General features: G+C 45.9%; 4 non-coding genes and 25 pseudogenes across 4 annotated transcripts; all 29 read right to left on the bottom strand.

The window, feature by feature from the left end:
- Nucleotides 1–2,964: 2,964 nt before the first annotated feature.
- Nucleotides 2,965–3,083, bottom strand: LOC136747439 (uncharacterized; annotated as a pseudogene).
- Nucleotides 3,084–3,304: 221 nt separating this feature from the next.
- Nucleotides 3,305–3,423, bottom strand: LOC136747452 (uncharacterized; annotated as a pseudogene).
- Nucleotides 3,424–3,630: 207 nt separating this feature from the next.
- Nucleotides 3,631–3,749, bottom strand: LOC136747426 (5S ribosomal RNA). Its single transcript, XR_010816518.1, has one exon. It is a non-coding gene; the product is annotated as a 5S ribosomal RNA (ribosomal RNA).
- Nucleotides 3,750–3,965: 216 nt separating this feature from the next.
- LOC136747379 (uncharacterized) lies at nucleotides 3,966–4,084 on the bottom strand (annotated as a pseudogene).
- Nucleotides 4,085–4,289: 205 nt separating this feature from the next.
- On the bottom strand, nucleotides 4,290–4,408 carry LOC136747445 (uncharacterized; annotated as a pseudogene).
- Nucleotides 4,409–4,624: 216 nt separating this feature from the next.
- LOC136747368 (uncharacterized) lies at nucleotides 4,625–4,743 on the bottom strand (annotated as a pseudogene).
- Nucleotides 4,744–4,955: 212 nt separating this feature from the next.
- LOC136747375 (uncharacterized) lies at nucleotides 4,956–5,074 on the bottom strand (annotated as a pseudogene).
- A 215-nt stretch (nucleotides 5,075–5,289) lies between these two features.
- LOC136747447 (uncharacterized) lies at nucleotides 5,290–5,408 on the bottom strand (annotated as a pseudogene).
- A 218-nt stretch (nucleotides 5,409–5,626) lies between these two features.
- LOC136747424 (uncharacterized) lies at nucleotides 5,627–5,745 on the bottom strand (annotated as a pseudogene).
- A 219-nt stretch (nucleotides 5,746–5,964) lies between these two features.
- Nucleotides 5,965–6,083, bottom strand: LOC136747442 (uncharacterized; annotated as a pseudogene).
- Nucleotides 6,084–6,297: 214 nt separating this feature from the next.
- LOC136747436 (uncharacterized) lies at nucleotides 6,298–6,416 on the bottom strand (annotated as a pseudogene).
- Nucleotides 6,417–6,639: 223 nt separating this feature from the next.
- Nucleotides 6,640–6,758, bottom strand: LOC136747381 (uncharacterized; annotated as a pseudogene).
- A 223-nt stretch (nucleotides 6,759–6,981) lies between these two features.
- On the bottom strand, nucleotides 6,982–7,100 carry LOC136747441 (uncharacterized; annotated as a pseudogene).
- Nucleotides 7,101–7,318: 218 nt separating this feature from the next.
- On the bottom strand, nucleotides 7,319–7,437 carry LOC136747427 (uncharacterized; annotated as a pseudogene).
- A 224-nt stretch (nucleotides 7,438–7,661) lies between these two features.
- Nucleotides 7,662–7,780, bottom strand: LOC136747419 (uncharacterized; annotated as a pseudogene).
- Nucleotides 7,781–7,990: 210 nt separating this feature from the next.
- On the bottom strand, nucleotides 7,991–8,109 carry LOC136747414 (5S ribosomal RNA). Its single transcript, XR_010816514.1, has one exon. It is a non-coding gene; the product is annotated as a 5S ribosomal RNA (ribosomal RNA).
- Nucleotides 8,110–8,325: 216 nt separating this feature from the next.
- On the bottom strand, nucleotides 8,326–8,444 carry LOC136747378 (uncharacterized; annotated as a pseudogene).
- Nucleotides 8,445–8,649: 205 nt separating this feature from the next.
- Nucleotides 8,650–8,768, bottom strand: LOC136747444 (uncharacterized; annotated as a pseudogene).
- Nucleotides 8,769–8,984: 216 nt separating this feature from the next.
- On the bottom strand, nucleotides 8,985–9,103 carry LOC136747367 (uncharacterized; annotated as a pseudogene).
- A 212-nt stretch (nucleotides 9,104–9,315) lies between these two features.
- Nucleotides 9,316–9,434, bottom strand: LOC136747374 (uncharacterized; annotated as a pseudogene).
- A 215-nt stretch (nucleotides 9,435–9,649) lies between these two features.
- Nucleotides 9,650–9,768, bottom strand: LOC136747446 (uncharacterized; annotated as a pseudogene).
- A 218-nt stretch (nucleotides 9,769–9,986) lies between these two features.
- Nucleotides 9,987–10,105, bottom strand: LOC136747423 (uncharacterized; annotated as a pseudogene).
- Nucleotides 10,106–10,319: 214 nt separating this feature from the next.
- LOC136747434 (uncharacterized) lies at nucleotides 10,320–10,438 on the bottom strand (annotated as a pseudogene).
- A 218-nt stretch (nucleotides 10,439–10,656) lies between these two features.
- On the bottom strand, nucleotides 10,657–10,775 carry LOC136747415 (5S ribosomal RNA). The gene has a single exon (XR_010816515.1). It is a non-coding gene; the product is annotated as a 5S ribosomal RNA (ribosomal RNA).
- A 216-nt stretch (nucleotides 10,776–10,991) lies between these two features.
- Nucleotides 10,992–11,110, bottom strand: LOC136747451 (uncharacterized; annotated as a pseudogene).
- Nucleotides 11,111–11,334: 224 nt separating this feature from the next.
- On the bottom strand, nucleotides 11,335–11,453 carry LOC136747380 (uncharacterized; annotated as a pseudogene).
- A 223-nt stretch (nucleotides 11,454–11,676) lies between these two features.
- Nucleotides 11,677–11,795, bottom strand: LOC136747425 (uncharacterized; annotated as a pseudogene).
- A 224-nt stretch (nucleotides 11,796–12,019) lies between these two features.
- On the bottom strand, nucleotides 12,020–12,138 carry LOC136747418 (uncharacterized; annotated as a pseudogene).
- Nucleotides 12,139–12,348: 210 nt separating this feature from the next.
- LOC136747407 (5S ribosomal RNA) lies at nucleotides 12,349–12,467 on the bottom strand. Its single transcript, XR_010816507.1, has one exon. It is a non-coding gene; the product is annotated as a 5S ribosomal RNA (ribosomal RNA).
- Between the last annotated feature and the right edge of the window lie 1,057 nt (nucleotides 12,468–13,524).

Below are 13,524 nucleotides of genomic sequence, written 5' to 3'. Positions count from 1 at the left end.
TCATGAATCACAAACTCCAAACTGTTAAACTTATGTGAACTTCGTCGCAGAGAGGCCTCTCTGGCTTCGGGCTCAGATAACAGCACACGGCACGAGGTCCGTGTGGTTTGGAACAAAGGCAGTCCGGTTCGGCTTTGTCCAAGAACTTCCACTCAGTCGATGCACCTGGAAGTTGGGGTTTCGCGAATGTAGAGTCTTTTCCAAACAGATTTTCCATTGGTTTGAAGGCTCCAAGGTTGTGCACAAAATCTTCTTTGTAAGCATGGTTCCACCGTAGTTACTTGAAGACGAAGTCTTTGAGGAAAGCAGGGCCCTGTTTGTTCCAAGGGTCAAGTTTCTTAAGACTCAAATAGCTATTTAAGTGACTGACACTTTCGTATTCAGTCGACTTAGTCAATTGTCCAGCTGTAAAACTCCACTGATCAGGTGGGTCTGTGAAGTTATTTATTTAATAAAGTCCTTTAAAATAATTCTTCGCTCAATCTCCTTCTCCCAGTTTAACTCTTCTGTTGCCGGCAAAGACTTGGTTGGTTTCTGATTCCGGTTCTGGCAACAGAGCTACAGGTTGAGCTGTGGCAGCGAGTTTCTGGTTCAGGTGAGAGAGAGAGAGAGAGAAAGACTGTCCGCTGTTCCTTATAGTCTGTCAGATCAGTAGGTGATTGGTCCCTGAGTTCTTGAGATTGGATTTCGGTTTCAGCCCCCAGTGTCCTATTGGAGGGAGGCTTTATTTATGACTGATGTCAATCCATGCCATCTTTTGGAAATGCCGGTTGGCCTGGGTTCGTAGCTCTATGTCGGGATTTCGGCTCTCATCCACTTCAAAGAGTTTTTATCACCTACAGGCCCCTTTTTCCAGACATCTCATAGCAGAATTCCAAACTATTTGGCCTCTTCTCGGTGCCATCCTCCCCAAAACTGTCACTTTGATGCAAACCAGTTCCAAGCTGATGAGCTAAGGATAATGTGATAACTTTGGGGGGGGAGAGGTCTTCTTTAGATCAGTGCTTCAGCTCAGAGCCCAAATGCTCTTATCCAAATACACCCAACATAACGCTACATATGTATGTATGTATGTATATATGTGTAGAAGGAAAATTAGAAATTATTTTCTTACACCTGTTTTTCTCTCTTGTATACTTAAGAAAGATACGGTCAAGCTAGAAGGTCAGCCCAGAAGATAGTTTGATTTCTGTTTGTTATTTACGATGAGAACCTTGGAGACATTGTCAAACGGTATGACCTACGTGCCTGTTCCCTAAAACCATGTGTTGACCTATGAACTCTGTTCTATAATGATATATGTTCTGCTTAGTTAGCCTTTAAGATAACATTGTAATGACTTTCTAGCATGTATGGATGTATGTATGTATGTATATATATATATATATATATATATATATATACACTCACCTAAAGGATTATTAGGAACACCATACTAATATTGTGTTTGACCCCCTTTTGCCTTCAGAACTGCCTTAATTCTACGTGGCATTGATTCAACAAGGTGCTGAAAGCATTCTTTAGAAATGTTGGCCCATATTGATAGGATAGCATCTTGCAGTTGATGGAGATTTGTGGGATGCACATCCAGGGCACGAAGCTCCCGTTCCACCACATCCCAAAGATGCTCTATTGGGTTGAGATCTGGTGACTGTGGGGGCCAGTTTAGTACAGTGAACTCATTGTCATGTTCAAGAAACCAATTTGAAATGATTCGACCTTTGTGACATGGTGCATTATCCTGCTGGAAGTAGCCGTCAGAGGATGGGTACATGGTGGTCATAAAGGGATGGACATGGTCAGAAACAATGCTCAGGTAGGCCGTGGCATTTAAACGATGCCCAATTGGCACTAAGGGGCCTAAAGTGTGCCAAGAAAACATCCCCCACACCATTACACCACCACCACCAGCCTGCACAGTGGTAACAAGGCATGATGGATCCATGTTCTCATTCTGTTTACGCCAAATTCTGACTCTACCATCTGAATGTCTCAACAGAAATCGAGACTTATCAGACCAGGCAACATTTTTCTAGTCTTCAACTGTCCGATTTTGGTGAGCTTGTGCAAATTGTAGCCTCTTTTTCCTATTTGTAGTGGAGATGAGTGGTACCCGGTGGGGTCTTCTGCTGTTGTAGCCCATCCGCCTCAAGGTTGTACGTGTTGTGGCTTCACAAATGCTTTGCTGCATACCTCGGTTGTAACGAGTGGTTATTTCAGTCAAAGTTGCTCTTCTATCAGCTTGAATCAGTCGGCCCATTCTCCTCTGACCTCGAGCATCAACAAGGCATTTTCGCCCACAGGACTGCCGCATACTGGATGTTTTTCCCTTTTCACACCATTCTTTGTAAACCCTAGAAATAGTTGTGCGTGAAAATCCCAGTAACTGAGCAGATTGTGAAATACTCAGACCGGCCCGTCTGGCACCAACAACCATGCCACGCTCAAAATTGCTTAAATCACCTTTCTTTCCCATTCAGACATTGAGTTTGGAGTTCAGGAGATTGTCTTGACCAGGACCACACCCCTAAATGCATTGAAGCAACTGCCATGTGATTGGTTGGTTAGATAATTGCATTAATGAGAAATTGAACAGGTGTTCCTAATAATCCTTTAGGTGAGTGTATATATGTATGTATGTATGTCCAATTGCTTTGACAATACAAATGAATTGAATTGAGAGGAAGAGAGAGAGAGAGAGAGAGAGAGAGAAAGAGAGAGAGAGAGACAGACAGACAGACAGACAGACAGACAGACAGCTCAGCGATGACATCACGAGCCTCTCTCAGCTGACTGCTATGACATCACAGAGCACGTACATTCCGTTGCTTGTCGTCTGTCAACCACTCAGTCACTGCTAGCCAGACTGTCCCTAAGACAAAGTGTACAATACTTCAATTATATCTCCTCCAGACAGATAAAGAGTATTAAGAGCTACGATGAAGTTACCCAGGAGATGTAAAAAGCTTGCATCACCTGGTATTTCCTGGAGGTCACCCATCCAAGTACTAACCAGGCCCTGGCCCGTTTAGTTTCCAAGGTCTGACGAGATCGGGCATGTTCAGGACGGTGTGGCCGCAAGCCGAGATGCCTGGCTGCATGATGTCTCCTAAAGGCTGGCGGGTATTGACGGAATTTCCAGCAAAAAATAAAAAATAAAAAAATAAAAAAATGGAGGGAAAAATAACAGTGCAGGAAAGGGTGTTGAAAGTAGCCGGGAACGTGTACAATTCTTCAATTATATCTCCTCCAGACAGAAAGAGAGTATTAAGAGCTACGATGAAGTTACCCTGGAGACGTAAAAAGCTTGCAGCACCTGGTATTTCTAGGAGATCTCCCATCCAAGTACTGACCAGGCCATGCCCCGTTTAGCTTCCGAGATCTGACGAGACGGGGTGCGTCCAGGACGGTGTAGCCGCAAGCCGAGAGGCCTGGCTGCATGATGTCTCTTAAAGGCTGACGGGTGTTGACGGAACTTCCAGCAAATAAAAAAAGAAAAATGGAGGGAAAAATATCAGTTCAGCAAAGGGTGTTGAAAGTAGCCGGGTACGTGTACATTTCTTCAATTATATCTCCTCCAGACAGAAAGAGTATTAAGATCTACGATGATGATACCCAGGAGACTTATAAAGCTTGCAGCACCTGGTATTTCCAGGAGGTCACCCATCCAAGTACTGACCAGGCCCTGCCCTGTTTAGCTTCCGAGATCTGATGAGATCGGTCGCGTTCAGGACGGCGTGGCCGCAAGCCGAGAGGCCTGGCAGCATGATGTCTCTTAAAGGCGGGCGGGTTTTGACGGACCTTCCAGCAAAAAAAAAAAGAAAAAAGAAAAATGGAGGGAAAAATATCAGTGCAGCAAAGGGTGTTGAAAGTTGCCGGGTACGTGTACATTTCTTCAATTGTATCTTCTCCTGACAGAAAGAGAGTATTAAGAGCTACGATGAAGTTACCCAGGAGACGTAAAAAGCTTGCAGTACCTAGTTTTTCCAGGAGGTCACCAATCCAAATACTGACCAGGTCCTGCCACGTTTTGCTTCCTAGATCTGACAAGATCGGGCGCGTTCAGGACGGTGTGGCCGCAAGCCAAAAAGCCTGGCTGCATGATGTCTCTTAAAGGCTGGCTGGTATTGACGGAACTTCCAGCAAAAAAAAGAAAAATGGAGGGAAAAATACCAGTGCAGCAAATGGTGTTGAAAGTAGCCGGGTACGTGTACAAATCCTCAATTATAACACCTCCAGACAGAAAGAGAGTATTAACAGCTACAATGAAGTTACTCAGGAGACTAAAAAGCTTGCAGCACCAGGTATTTCCAGGAGGTCTCCCATCCAAGTATTGACCAGGCCCTGCCCCGTTTAGCTTCCGAGATCTGACAAGATCGGGCACGTTCAGGTCAGTGTGGCCGCAAGCCTAGAGAGCTGGCTGCATGATGTCTCTTAAAGGCTGGAGGGTATTGACGGAACTTCCGGCAAAAAAAAAAAGAAAAAAGAAAAATGGAGGGAAAAATATCAGTGCAGCAAAGAGTGTTGAAAGTAGCCGGGTACGTGTACAATTCTTCAATTATATCTCCTCCAGACTGAAAGAGAGTATTACGAGCTACGATGAAGTTACCCAAGAGACGTATAAAGCTTGCAGCACCTGGTATTTCCAGGAGGTCACCCATCCAAGTACTGACCAGGACCTGCCCCGTTCAGCTTACGCGATCTGACGAGATCGAGCGCGTTCAGGACGGTGTGGACACAAGCCGAGAGGCCTGGCTGCATGATGTCTCTTAATGGTTGGCGGGTATTGACGGAACTTCCAGCAAAAAAAAAAAAAAAGAAAACGGAGGGAAAAATATCAGTGCAGCAAAGGATGTTGAAAGTAGCCAGGTACGTATACAATACTTCAAATATATCTCCTCCTGACTGAAAGAGAGTATCAAGAGCTACGATAAAGTTACCCAGCAGACGTAAAAAGCTGGCAGCACCTGGTATTTCCAGGAGATCTCCCATCCAAGTACTGACCAGGTCCTGCCCCGTTTCGTTTCCGAGATCTGACGAGATCGGGCGCGTTCAGGTCTGTGTGTCCGCAAGCCGAGATGCCTGGTTGCATGATGTCTCTTAAAGGCTGGCGGATATTGATGGAACTTCCAGAAAAAATAAAAAATAAAAATAAAAATGGCGGGAAAAATATCAGTGCAGCAAAGGGTGTTGAAAGTAGCCGGGTACGTGTACAATTCTTCAATTATATCTCCTCCAGACAGAAATAGAGTATTAAGAGCTACGATGAAGTTACCCAGGAGACGAAAAAGCTTGCAGCACCTGGTATTTCCAGGAGGTCACCCATCCAAGTACTGACGAGGCCCTGCACCGTTTAGCTTCCGAGATCTGATGAGATCGACCGCGTTCAGGACGGTGTGGCCGCAAGCCAAGCAGCCTGGCTGCATGATGTCTCTTAAAGGCTGGAGGGTATTGATGGAACTTCCAGCAAAAAAAAAAAAAGAAAAAAGAAAAATGGAGGGAAAAATATCTGTGCAGTAAAGGGTGTTGAAAGTAGCCGGGTACGTGTACAATTCTTCAATTAAATCTCCTCCAGACAGAAAGAGAGTATTAAAAGCTACGACGAAGTTCCCCAGGTGACGTAAAAAGCTTGCAGCACCTGGTACTTCCAGGAGGTCTCCCATCCAAGTACTGACCAGGTCCTGCCCCGTTTAGTTTCCGAGATCTGACGAGATCGGGCGCGTTCAGGACGGTGTGGCCACAAGCCGAGACGCCTGGCTGCATGATGTCTCTTAAAGGCTGGCGGGTATTGACGGAATTTCCAGCATAAAAAAAAAATAAAAAAATAGAAAAATGGAGGGAAAAATATCAGTGCAGGAAAGGGTGTTGAAAGTAGCCGGGTACGTGTACAATTCTTCAATTATATCTCCTCCAGACTGAAAGAGAGTATTAAGAGCTACGATAAAGTTACCCAGGAGACGTAAAAGCTTGCAGCACCAGGTATTTCCAGGAGGTCTCACATTCAAGTACTGACCAGGTCCTGCCCCGTTTAGCTTCCGAGATCTGACGAGATCGGGCGCGTTCAAGATGGTGTGGCAGCAAGCCGAGATGCCTGGCTGCATGATGTCTCTTAAAGGCTGGCGGGTATTGACGGAATTTCCAGCAAAAAAAAAAAAAAAAGAAAAACGGAGGCAAAAATATCAGTGCAGCAAAGGGTGTTGAAAGTTGCCGGTTACGTGTACAATACTTCAATTATATCTCCTCCAGACAGAAAGAGAGTATTAAGAGCTACGATAAAGTTACCCAGGAGAAGTAAAAAGCTTGCAGCACCTGGTATTTCCAGGAGGTCACCCATCCAAGTACAGACCAGGCACTGCCCCGTTTAGCTTCCGAGATCTGACGAGATCGGTCGCATTCAGGACGGTGTGGCCACAAGCCAAGACGCCTGGCTGCATGATGTCTCTTAAAGGCTGGCGGGTATTGACGGAACTTCCAGCAAAAAAAAAAAAAAAAAGAAAAAAAGAAAAACGGAGGGAAAAAAATCAGTGCCGCAAAGGGTGTTGAAAGTAGCCAGGTACGTGTACAATTCTTCAATTAAATCTCCTCCAGACAGAAAGAGAGTATTAAAAGCTACGACGAAGTTCCCCAGGTGACGAAAAAAGCTTGCAGCGCCTGGAATTTCCAGAAGGTCTCACATTCAAGTAATGACCAGGTCCTGCCCAGTTTAGCTTCCAAGAGCTGACGAGATGGGGCGCGTTCAGGACGGTGTGGCCGCAAGCCAAGACGCCTGGCTGCATGATGTCTCTTAAAGGTTGGCGGGTATTGACGGAACTTCCAGCAGAAAAAATAAATAATAATAAAAATAAAAAAATTGATGGAAAAATATCAGTGCAGCAAAGGGTGTTGACAGTAGCTGGGTACGTGTACAATACTTCAATTATATCTCCTCCAGACAGAAAGAGAGTATTAAGAGCTTCGATAAAGTTACCCAGGAGACGTAAAAGCTTGCAGCACCAGGTATTTCCAGGAGGTCTCACATTCAAGTACTGACCAGGTCTTGCCCCGTTTAGCTTCCGAGATCTGATGAGATCGGGCGCGTTCAGGACGGTGTGGCCGCAAACCTAAAGGCCTGGCTGCATGATGTCTCTAAAAGGCTGGCGGGTATTGACGGAACATCAAAGAAAAAAAAAAAAAAAAAAATAGAAAAATGGAGGGAAAAATATCAGTGCAGCAATGGGTGTTGAAAGTAGCCGGGTACGTGTACAATACTTCAATTATATCTCCTCCAGACAGAAAGAGAGTATTAAGAGCTACGATGAAGTTACCCAGGAGACGTAAAAGCTTGCAGCACCAGGTATTTCCAGGAGGTCTCACATTCAAGTACTGACCAGGTCCTGCCCCGTTTAGCTTCCGAGATCTGACGAGATCGGGCGCGTTCAGGACGGTGTGGCCGCAAGCCGAGAGGCCTGGCTGCATGATGTCTCTTAATGGCTGGCGGGTATTGACGGAACTTCCAGCAAAAAAAAAAAAAAAAAAAAGAAATAGAAAAATGGAGGGAAAAATATCAGTGCAGTAATGGGTTTTGAAAGTAGCCGGGTACGTGTACAATTCTTCAATTATATCTCCTCCAGACAGAAAGAGAGTATTAAGAGCTACGATGAAGTTACCCAGGAGACGTAAAAAGCTTGCAGCACCTGGCATTTCCAGGAGGTCACCCATCCAAGTACTGACCAGGCCCTGCCCCGTTTAAATTCCAAGATCTGATGAGATCGGGGGCGTTCAGGACGGTGTGGCTGCAAGCCAAGAGGCCGGGCTGCATGATGTCTCTTAATGGTTGGCGGGTTTTGACGGAACATCCAGCAAAAAAAAAAAAGAGAAATGGAGGGAGAAATACCAGTGCAGCAAAGGGTGTTGAAAGTAGCCGGGTACGTGTACAATTCTTCAATTATATCTCCTGCAGACAGAAAGAGAGTATTAAGAGCTACGATGAAGTTACCCAGGAGACGTAAAAAGCTTGCAGCACCTGGTATTTCTAGGAGGTCTCCCATCCAAGTACTGACCAGGCCCTGCCCCGTTTAGCTTCCGAGATCTGATGAGATCGGTCGCGTTCAGGACGGCGTGGCCGCAAGCCGAGAGGCCTGGCAGCATGATGTCTCTTAAAGGCGGGCGGGTTTTGACGGACCTTCCAGCAAAAAAAAAAAGAAAAAAGAAAAATGGAGGGAAAAATATCAGTGCAGCAAAGGGTGTTGAAAGTTGCCGGGTACGTGTACATTTCTTCAATTGTATCTTCTCCTGACAGAAAGAGAGTATTAAGAGCTACGATGAAGTTACCCAGGAGACGTAAAAAGCTTGCAGTACCTAGTTTTTCCAGGAGGTCACCAATCCAAATACTGACCAGGTCCTGCCACGTTTTGCTTCCTAGATCTGACAAGATCGGGCGCGTTCAGGACGGTGTGGCCGCAAGCCAAAAAGCCTGGCTGCATGATGTCTCTTAAAGGCTGGCTGGTATTGACGGAACTTCCAGCAAAAAAAAGAAAAATGGAGGGAAAAATACCAGTGCAGCAAATGGTGTTGAAAGTAGCCGGGTACGTGTACAAATCCTCAATTATAACACCTCCAGACAGAAAGAGAGTATTAACAGCTACAATGAAGTTACTCAGGAGACTAAAAAGCTTGCAGCACCAGGTATTTCCAGGAGGTCTCCCATCCAAGTATTGACCAGGCCCTGCCCCGTTTAGCTTCCGAGATCTGACAAGATCGGGCACGTTCAGGTCAGTGTGGCCGCAAGCCTAGAGAGCTGGCTGCATGATGTCTCTTAAAGGCTGGAGGGTATTGACGGAACTTCCGGCAAAAAAAAAAAGAAAAAAGAAAAATGGAGGGAAAAATATCAGTGCAGCAAAGAGTGTTGAAAGTAGCCGGGTACGTGTACAATTCTTCAATTATATCTCCTCCAGACTGAAAGAGAGTATTACGAGCTACGATGAAGTTACCCAAGAGACGTATAAAGCTTGCAGCACCTGGTATTTCCAGGAGGTCACCCATCCAAGTACTGACCAGGACCTGCCCCGTTCAGCTTACGCGATCTGACGAGATCGAGCGCGTTCAGGACGGTGTGGACACAAGCCGAGAGGCCTGGCTGCATGATGTCTCTTAATGGTTGGCGGGTATTGACGGAACTTCCAGCAAAAAAAAAAAAAAAGAAAACGGAGGGAAAAATATCAGTGCAGCAAAGGATGTTGAAAGTAGCCAGGTACGTATACAATACTTCAAATATATCTCCTCCTGACTGAAAGAGAGTATCAAGAGCTACGATAAAGTTACCCAGCAGACGTAAAAAGCTGGCAGCACCTGGTATTTCCAGGAGATCTCCCATCCAAGTACTGACCAGGTCCTGCCCCGTTTCGTTTCCGAGATCTGACGAGATCGGGCGCGTTCAGGTCTGTGTGTCCGCAAGCCGAGATGCCTGGTTGCATGATGTCTCTTAAAGGCTGGCGGATATTGATGGAACTTCCAGAAAAAATAAAAAGTAAAAATAAAAATGGCGGGAAAAATATCAGTGCAGCAAAGGGTGTTGAAAGTAGCCGGGTACGTGTACAATTCTTCAATTATATCTCCTCCAGACAGAAATAGAGTATTAAGAGCTACGATGAAGTTACCCAGGAGACGAAAAAGCTTGCAGCACCTGGTATTTCCAGGAGGTCACCCATCCAAGTACTGACGAGGCCCTGCACCGTTTAGCTTCCGAGATCTGATGAGATCGACCGCGTTCAGGACGGTGTGGCCGCAAGCCAAGCAGCCTGGCTGCATGATGTCTCTTAAAGGCTGGAGGGTATTGATGGAACTTCCAGCAAAAAAAAAAAAAGAAAAAAGAAAAATGGAGGGAAAAATATCTGTGCAGTAAAGGGTGTTGAAAGTAGCCGGGTACGTGTACAATTCTTCAATTAAATCTCCTCCAGACAGAAAGAGAGTATTAAAAGCTACGACGAAGTTCCCCAGGTGACGTAAAAAGCTTGCAGCACCTGGTACTTCCAGGAGGTCTCCCATCCAAGTACTGACCAGGTCCTGCCCCGTTTAGTTTCCGAGATCTGACGAGATCGGGCGCGTTCAGGACGGTGTGGCCACAAGCCGAGACGCCTGGCTGCATGATGTCTCTTAAAGGCTGGCGGGTATTGACGGAATTTCCAGCAAAAAAAAAAAAAAAAGAAAAACGGAGGCAAAAATATCAGTGCAGCAAAGGGTGTTGAAAGTTGCCGGTTACGTGTACAATACTTCAATTATATCTCCTCCAGACAGAAAGAGAGTATTAAGAGCTACGATAAAGTTACCCAGGAGAAGTAAAAAGCTTGCAGCACCTGGTATTTCCAGGAGGTCACCCATCCAAGTACAGACCAGGCACTGCCCCGTTTAGCTTCCGAGATCTGACGAGATCGGTCGCATTCAGGATGGTGTGGCCACAAGCCGAGACGCCTGGCTGCATGATGTCTCTTAAAGGTTGGCGGGTATTGACGGAACTTCCAGCAGAAAAAAAAAAAAGAAAAAGAAAAATGGAGGCAAAAATATCAATGCAGCAAAGGGTGTTGAAAGTTGCCGGGTACGTGTACAATACTTCAATTATATCTCCTCCAGACAGAAAGAGAGTATTAAGAGCTACGATAAAGTTTCCCAGGAGAAGTAAAAAGCTTGCAGCACCTGGTATTTCCAGGAGGTCTCCCATCTAAATACTGACCAGGCCCTGCCCCATTTAGCTTCCGAGATCTGACGAGATCGGGCGCATTCAGGACGGTGTGGCCACAAGCCGAGACGCCTGGCTGCATGATGTCTCTTAAAGGCTGGAGGGTATTGACGGAACTTCCAGCAAAAAAAAAAAGAAAAAAGAAAAATGGAGGGAAAAATATTTGTGCAGTAAAGGGTGTTGAAAGTAGCCGGGTACGTGTACAATTCTTCAATTAAATCTCCTCCCGACTGAAAGAGAGTATTAAGAGCTACGATGAAGTTACCTAGGAGACGTAAAAAGCTTGCAGCACCTGGTATTTCCAGTAGGTCAACAATCCAAGTACTGACCAGGCCCTGCCCCGTTTAGCTTCCGAGATCTGACGAGATTGGGGGCGTTTAGGACGGTGTGGCCGCAAGCCAAGAGGCGTGGCTGCATGATGTCTCTTAAAGGCTGGCGGGTATTGACGGAACTTCCAGCAAAAAAAAAAAAAAAAAAGAAAAAAAGAAAAACGGAGGGAAAAAAATCAGTGCCGCAAAGGGTGTTGACAGTAGCTGGGTACGTGTACAATACTTCAATTATATCTCCTCCAGACAGAAAGAGAGTATTAAGAGCTTCGATAAAGTTCCCCAGGTGACGAAAAAAGCTTGCAGCGCCTGGAATTTCCAGAAGGTCTCACATTCAAGTAATGACCAGGTCCTGCCCAGTTTAGCTTCCAAGAGCTGACGAGATGGGGCGCGTTCAGGACGGTGTGGCCGCAAGCCAAGACGCCTGGCTGCATGATGTCTCTTAAAGGTTGGCGGGTATTGACGGAACTTCCAGCAGAAAAAATAAATAATAATAAAAATAAAAAAATTGATGGAAAAATATCAGTGCAGCAATGGGTGTTGAAAGTAGCCGGGTACGTGTACAATACTTCAATTATATCTCCTCCAGACAGAAAGAGAGTATTAAGAGCTACGATGAAGTTACCCAGGAGACGTAAAAGCTTGCAGCACCAGGTATTTCCAGGAGGTCTCACATTCAAGTACTGACCAGGTCCTGCCCCGTTTAGCTTCCGAGATCTGACGAGATCGGGCGCGTTCAGGACGGTGTGGCCGCAAGCCGAGAGGCCTGGCTGCATGATGTCTCTTAATGGCTGGCGGGTATTGACGGAACTTCCAGCAAAAAAAAAAAAAAAAAAAAGAAATAGAAAAATGGAGGGAAAAATATCAGTGCAGTAATGGGTTTTGAAAGTAGCCGGGTACGTGTACAATTCTTCAATTATATCTCCTCCAGACAGAAAGAGAGTATTAAGAGCTACGATGAAGTTACCCAGGAGACGTAAAAAGCTTGCAGCACCTGGCATTTCCAGGAGGTCACCCATCCAAGTACTGACCAGGCCCTGCCCCGTTTAAATTCCAAGATCTGATGAGATCGGGGGCGTTCAGGACGGTGTGGCTGCAAGCCAAGAGGCCGGGCTGCATGATGTCTCTTAATGGTTGGCGGGTTTTGACGGAACATCCAGCAAAAAAAAAAAAGAGAAATGGAGGGAGAAATACCAGTGCAGCAAAGGGTGTTGAAAGTAGCCGGGTACGTGTACAATTCTTCAATTATATCTCCTGCAGACAGAAAGAGAGTATTAAGAGCTACGATGAAGTTACCCAGGAGACGTAAAAAGCTTGCAGCACCTGGTATTTCTAGGAGGTCTCCCATCCAAGTACTGACCAGGCCCTGCCCCGTTTAGCTTCCGAGATCTGATGAGATTGGGCGCGTTCAGGACGGTGTGGCCGCAAGCCAAGAGGCCTGGCTGCATGATGTCTCTTAAGGCTGACGGGTATTGACGGAACTTCCAGCAAAAAAAAAATGGATAAAGAAAAATGGAGGGAAAAATATCAGTGCAGCAATGGGTGTTGAAAGTAGCCGGGTACGTGTACAATACTTCAATTATATCTCCTCCAGACAGAAAGAGAGTATTAAGAGCTACGATGAACTCAGCTAAAGGATTATTAGGAACACCACACTAATACTGTGTTTGACCCCCTTTCGCCTTCAGAACTGCTTTAATTCTACGTGGCATTGCTTCAACAAGGTGCTGAAAGCATTCTTTAGAAATGTTGGCCCATATTGATAGGATAGCATCTTGCAGTTGATGGAGATTTGTGGGATGCACATCCAGGGCACGAAGCTCCCGTTCCACCACATCCCAAAGATGCTCTATTGGGTTGAGATCTGGTGACTGTGGGGGCCAGTTTAGTACAGTGAACTCATTGTCATGTTCAAGAAACCAATTTGAAATGATTCGACCTTTGTGACATGGTGCATTATCCTGCTGGAAGTAGCCATCAGAGGATGGGTACATGGTGGTCATAAAGGGATGGACATGGTCAGAAACAATGCTCAGGTAGGCCGTAGCATTTAAACGATGCCCAATTGGCACTAAGGGGCCTAAAGTGTGCCAAGAAGACATCCCCCACACCATTACACCACCACCACCAGCCTGCACAGTGGTAACAAGACATGATGGATCCATGTTCTCATTCTGTTTACGCCAAATTCTGACTCTACCATCTGAATGTCTCACCTCTTTTTCCTATTTGTAGTGGAGATGAGTGGTACCCGGTGGGGTCTTCTGCTGTTGTAGCCCATCCGCCTCAAGGTTGTACGTGTTGTGGCTTCACAAATGCTTTGCTGCATACCTCGTTTGTAACGAGTGGTTATTTCAGTCAAAGTTGCTCTTCTATCAGCTTGACTCAGTCGGCCCATTCTCCTCTGACCTCTAGCATCAACAAGGCATTTTCGCCCACAGGACTGCCGCATACTGGATGTTTTTCCCTTTTCACACCATTCTTTGT

Source organism: Amia ocellicauda, chromosome 3 (genome assembly GCF_036373705.1).
Source record: "Amia ocellicauda isolate fAmiCal2 chromosome 3, fAmiCal2.hap1, whole genome shotgun sequence".
Lineage (NCBI taxonomy): Eukaryota > Metazoa > Chordata > Actinopteri > Amiiformes > Amiidae > Amia > Amia ocellicauda.
This window is presented reverse-complemented; position numbering and strand designations above follow the sequence as displayed.